The following is a 6,183-nucleotide window of genomic DNA, read 5'->3' on the forward strand; positions in this document are numbered from 1 at the left end:
AGTGTGATAAGGTGGGCTAAAATGTGGGAAACTATATCAGGAAATTGATTTTCAAAACTAAATGAAAGGCTCCCTCGGTGATATAAGAAAAGATTGTGATTTATTCTTTTTATTCAAGGCTATGAGGCGGTACTTTGGTAGTGACTCTTATTGATATTTTCCTATTACTGCACTTGTCTTTGGTTGTTTTGTTCCCTTAGCATATCATTCCTTGTTTTTCTCTGTGTTTCATTATTTTTTTTAGTTCCGTGTAGCTAACCCTGATATGTTACTTGTTGTTTCAGGTTCATTGCTTCCATTACTACATTGCCATACACGTGTACATTATTTTTCTTATTTATTCCAGTAGGGCCTTGACCTGACCTCGTCACTACTTTACCGAAGTTAGGCTTGTAACTTACTGGGTACCGTTGTGGTATACTCATGCTACGCTTCTGCACATCTTTTTGTGCAGATCCAGGTACTTCCTACCAGACCAGGTATCAGTGAGTTGAGTCTGTACGTGGAGACTTCAAGGTACACCTACTAGCATCCGCAGGCCTCGGAGTCCCCCTCCACCTGAATTATTTTATTTTTCTTATCCTTATTTAGACACTAATGTATAGAGATATTCAGTATCACTCATAGAGCTTGTGACTTGTAGTTCGCCGAGTTTTTGACTATTGTAAATATTCTGAGTTCTGGAGATTTTTCTTAAATTAGTTGTTGAGTTTTGAGACTTTAATTATTATTTCAGTTATTTTTGCATATTTGTTAGGCTTACCTAGTCTTAGAGATTAGGTGCCGTCACGACATCCTACGGAGGGAAATTGGGGCCGTGACATACATAAAATAAAAACATGTAATCTTTCAAAAAATAAAATAGATAATTTTGTCTTTGTTTTACAATTGTTGAGAAATTTTTTGAATCATTCTATATGTAAATTGTTCTTTAATTGACACATCTTAAGTAGGAAATTGTAGTTGGACTATCATACCATTCTTTGAGAAACTTAGGCCTTGTAGTCATTCGGGTTTGGCTCACATAATTGTGTTCCGAGACCATGATTCTAAAATTAGTCTTTAGTTACTCATCGAATAATAATACATTGTTAACACAAATATTTTTCTTGTATTGATACAATAATTGTTTATGTCATAAATACTTCGATACATCTTTTTCTATACCATATTCATTCATTATTCATTAAATTAATTCTTTTAGTTTATTCATTATATACTAAGATTGCTCAAACGTTGTCCTTTTCCATTTTTACCAATCATTTAGAGTAAATTTCTATTTTTATGTTTTAGCTTTTTACTTAAATAGTTAATCTTTGTGCATAAAGCATATATTTCCAAAGTATATCTTTAATTAATATTCATTTAGTCAATTTACGAATATTGCACTTATCCTTTAATGTTCCCTTATATCTTTATTTCTTTAGCAACTTCTTACACTACAACAAATTCGATTATCAATGATAAATTATTTTGTCACCTAAAATTCATATTTCGTCACAAAAAACTTTTTTTGACGAAAATGTTTTTGTCAATCATTCGTCCTTAAATGCAAGTCACTAAAGGTATACAAAGACAACTTAGTGATTCGTCACTAAATAAAGTTATATTAACTACGAAATTGATTTTTGTCCCCAAATGTATAGTATTTGTGACAAACTTATTTGTCAAAAAAAGTATTAAAAAGTGTAGTTGATAGTATGTTTTCGTCACTAAAGAAGCCATCAATACCGACGAAACTACCTTGTCACTAACTATTTAGTTTAATTAGTGACAACATTAATTGTCTATAAAGTTATATGTATTTCGTAGTGGAACAAATTTAACTCCGTCACTAAAAACTACCTATTATATACAAAAAGATATTTCGACCCTAAATTTAAAAATTAGTGACACATTTGCTTTAATAAAATTGGCTTATAATTTTGTAGCTAAAACTATCATCTCATCGCTAAAAACATTGCTATTACTGACAAAATAAAATTGTCACTATAAATTATCATGATAAATGACAAATAAAATTATCATAAAATACAAAGTTACTTTGTAGTCAATAAAGCAGTTCTGAGAAATAGAAATATATAAGAACCTTTCATTGCTAAAAAGTCAAACAATATAAAGTATTCTAATATACATTATAATACATTTTCTATGTATATATACATGACCTAAAAAATAACATAAAAGATCTCCAAACTGTTCCTTTGCCTTCAAACTCCTCCTAGTATGTGGTTGACTTCATTTTCTGTTGTTGGAGAACTGTATCCTTCATATATTAAAAAAAAATAGCAAAGGATCAAAAGAGAGAAAGAAATTAGAAAATTCTAATAATAATCCAATTATAATTTATCAAAACAATCAAATGCAGAAGTAAAAGATAGCACATACAATGGCAACCAGATGTTGGTAAGAAATTCAACAAGACCTTAAGACTTGACAAATATAATTTCCTGTAACCATCAAAGATTAGCATTAGTATGAGATAATTCTAACAAGGCTACTTAATGAGTTTACTTAATGCTTATATAGTGGTGTTACTAATCTAAGCTTGCTGACAACAAGAACATCTAATTATTTTAAAGATAAGATGTAGCTCTTACATAGTTGAAATTGAGATATGCCAAAATTTCACAATGGTGATAATGCTTAAACATCAACAAAGAGAGGATTGGCGTATCAATAATCCAAAAATATCCTCTTTATCAATCACATAATACAGAGACACAAGTTCTCAATTGTGTAACAATCAAGCATTCATTATATTGAAACCATATAAAATTTGCTCTATTTTAAACTTATCATATTTTTCAAAATAACTCATTACATTTCCAATAGTATCAGAATTTGTGACATGAAATACTAGATAGGAAATTTTCGGGAACTAATCAGACCATAAATTTAGTAACCATGACATATAACTTATATGATCTTTTACACAGACAAATTGAGAAATACCCTGGAGCAATGATTGAACTTCCTAGAGGAACCAATTCAAGAAAAATATTCTCTATCTGAATACCTAAGCATTGTGAAGTGGGAACATACCTTGATTGAAGTTAGAGAAAAGAACTCCTCATTAGCGTAATGCTGCATCCAATTGAATTGTAGATGCTGCTTTGTTCAGCAATTTAAGGAACTACACGAAAGCAGGATAACGATAACAACACTAAGGGAATATAAAATACAAAGGAAAAGAGTTAACAATCTAACAGTCACACTAGGGTGCAACAATAGATTTGCTGAAAAAGATGCATGTTAGAGTAAGGAAAAAAAAAATTCAAGTGGTAGCACTAATACAGAATGTTGATACCCTTGCATGTCCCTCTATGGAGTAATGAAGAGTTCACCATTAACAGATTCAAATTTGAAGAAAATACACCGGCCATCCTTGTTCATAGTGGTTGGAAGTTCTCTCCAAACTACTAGGTCAAGGGTTCAAGGTTGGTTGACAATCTCAAAAAACTTATAAAAGAAACGATTATGCAGACAGAAGGCAATGATAGTAAAGAAAATTATCTCTTCATTAGAAAAATGTATCAATAGCCAGTTAGGACATATCAAGTCCACTTATTCAAGTAAAAAATTTAAATGTAGAAAGGTCAGATTAGCACATTTGTCTAATAATTAATTCTACCAGTTTAACTTCTCACTAAGAATAGACTAGAACTTATTCTGAGCCTCAGCATGTCCCATCATTTTAGCATGCATCCAACTTCCATTATATAAGGAAAAAAGGAGATAGGTGCACAGTCAAAAGGTGTTCCCCAACCATCTTTTTCTACCGAGTGAATACCAAAAAGAAATAGCCTCTAAAACTAACACAGTGAAGTCCAGGATCCCAAATGGGTGCATATAAAAATTTTAGTTGCAGCACATGCGTTCTAGTTTTTAGAATAGCCATGGTACTTATTTGACGTGTTTGTTGAAAAAATTGAACTTTAGCCTCTCTACCACAACATGTTAGTTCAGCTTAACTATTCTTCACCCCACTCTGCCCACCCCCTAAAAAAGAACGAAATTGTATATGACATAATTGATATTAAGTTGCCAATCCAAAAGAGAAGCAAAAGTATTCATGTTATATACAATTATTACTGTCTCAACCATATCCCAAGTCGTACAGGATTACTGAAAAAGATATTTATATGCAACGAGCTTATGGACAAACGCACAGAAACTCTAAAGATATAAGGTCATTCAATTAAAGTGACATTAAGAGTCTAACCTCAATATTAGGCCCTCATCCCTGCACATAAAATTTAACAAATTGCTAATATGTTCAATGAAAAAGAAAAAGTTTAACGAATAAGTAAAAATAAGGCTTCGACAATGCAAAGTAAATCACATAAACAAGGAATGAAAGGCTTTTCATTCTAGTGCTATAACAACAAAGTTCTGTTAAGCTGAGATTTGGTAAAACATACAACACCTATAAGTTAGATGCATACCTGTCCCTAGATAAATAATTACAATGAAAAGAAAACATAATATGGTCTAATAGACAAACTCCAAATCAAAAAGCATTTCAATAAACCTAAAGTACAAAATTGGGGAATTTTAATCAGCAAATTATTTTTAAACCACAAAGGCACTTTATGGTTGAAACAAAAATAATATTGTTGCCAGTAATATAATTTAGTAATATAACTCAAGGACACTTTATAGATTACCTGAAAAGTATTAATTAAAACATTTAATTCAAGAGTTTAAATTATTAGTGAGATTCAATTAAGTACAAACTTTTTATTTTACTGTTGATTTACTTTTTTTACCTCTGGAAGTTCAATATATTGTTCTATATTTAATTTAAATGCATAAAAATTTATGTCTTAATTCATGTAAATTAATCACAATTAAATTAGTATATTGACTATTTTAAATTTGTGTGATTTTGAAAGTTTGATTACGTTAAAATAATATATCGAAAAATAAAATTTATCATAAATTTTTCTTTTTAATGATGTTAAATATTTCCTCCCGTTAAATTCTTCGATGATAAAGTTATAACTTTTGTACTTCGTAATTTTTATTATATGATTTCATTGTTCATTTATTTGTTTACTGTATAACTTATACTTAATATTATATATTTAATTTAACATCATCGACTTTACATAATTCTATATATTTTATGATCAATTCATATACTATGAATTTATTCATTTTTTTCAAATTTATTCTTAAGTTAAAATTAAATTATCATTTTCATAACACAATATCTAAGAATTCATATTCTAGTATGCTTTGCTTAATGAGTAGCATAAAAAAAGTTCAAATTTAACTTTCTTCAAACTTACGTACTCTCGGATATAGTATAATATGATTAAATGATAAATCCCGAAAATGTGTTCCCTAATATGTGAAAACAAATAGAGAAGAGAAGATTGGGCTCAATTCAGCCTTGATTAAATTGAAATAGAGTTCGATAGGGCTCAACTCAACTTGGTATTATAAAAGCTGCCTCGCTCGATACTAAAATAGGCTATGTTGGGATCGGCTCGATGTTAAGGCCTCAAATAACCAAATTAAGAAGGAAATGAGTAAATAACTCTATGAACCTAGATCTATAACATGACACAAGTCTGATACACTTCGTATAGTTTTAAATTAAACTACTATTAGAGCTTGCGCTGTCACGAACCGAAATTCCCACCTTCGGATCGTGATGGAGCCTAACATTTTACTTGCTAGGCAAGTCAACGTTAGAATGATATTAACCAATTTTTAAACAATCTTTAAATTTATTAATAACAAAAAAATAAACGCGGAAGTAAGGTCTGAAATATAGTGATTAATCCATAAAAAATAACGGTGTCTAAATATGTCACGACCATAAAACCTAACCTGTCATGATGGCGCCTATCGTGGAACTAGGCAAGCCGACTCATTTTCAAACAAAATCGATATTTTCATTTCCAAGATAATTTCGATATTATTTAACATAAAAACTTCATTTAAGGAGTTCAAATCAAAGAAAAATAAAAGTACGGAAAAGAAAAGTCCGACATTGGGGTATCACTAGTCACGAGTATCTAATACAATATGTCTAACAATATCAAGGCTAACTCAGCCTGAAAAATAGCTAAATACCACTAGAGGAAGATAAGAGGGAGAAGAGCAGGGCCTGCGATCGCCAAACAGCTACCTTGTTATCTCCAAGAAAATCTGCAACCAGAACACTCA

At 30.3% G+C, this 6,183-nt stretch overlaps 1 long non-coding RNA gene across 1 annotated transcript; it reads right to left on the minus strand.

The window, feature by feature from the left end:
- Window positions 1-2,171: 2,171 nt before the first annotated feature.
- On the minus strand, window positions 2,172-4,473 carry LOC138896637 (uncharacterized). Its single transcript, XR_011410011.1, has 3 exons — window positions 4,226-4,473; window positions 3,042-3,136; window positions 2,172-2,266 (listed from the first exon to the last, which is right to left on the minus strand). It is a non-coding gene; the product is annotated as an uncharacterized lncRNA (long non-coding RNA).
- Between the last annotated feature and the right edge of the window lie 1,710 nt (window positions 4,474-6,183).

The sequence above is a fragment of the Nicotiana tomentosiformis genome, chromosome 8, assembly GCF_000390325.3.
Source record: "Nicotiana tomentosiformis chromosome 8, ASM39032v3, whole genome shotgun sequence".
In the NCBI taxonomy this organism is placed as follows: Eukaryota; Viridiplantae; Streptophyta; class Magnoliopsida; order Solanales; family Solanaceae; genus Nicotiana; species Nicotiana tomentosiformis.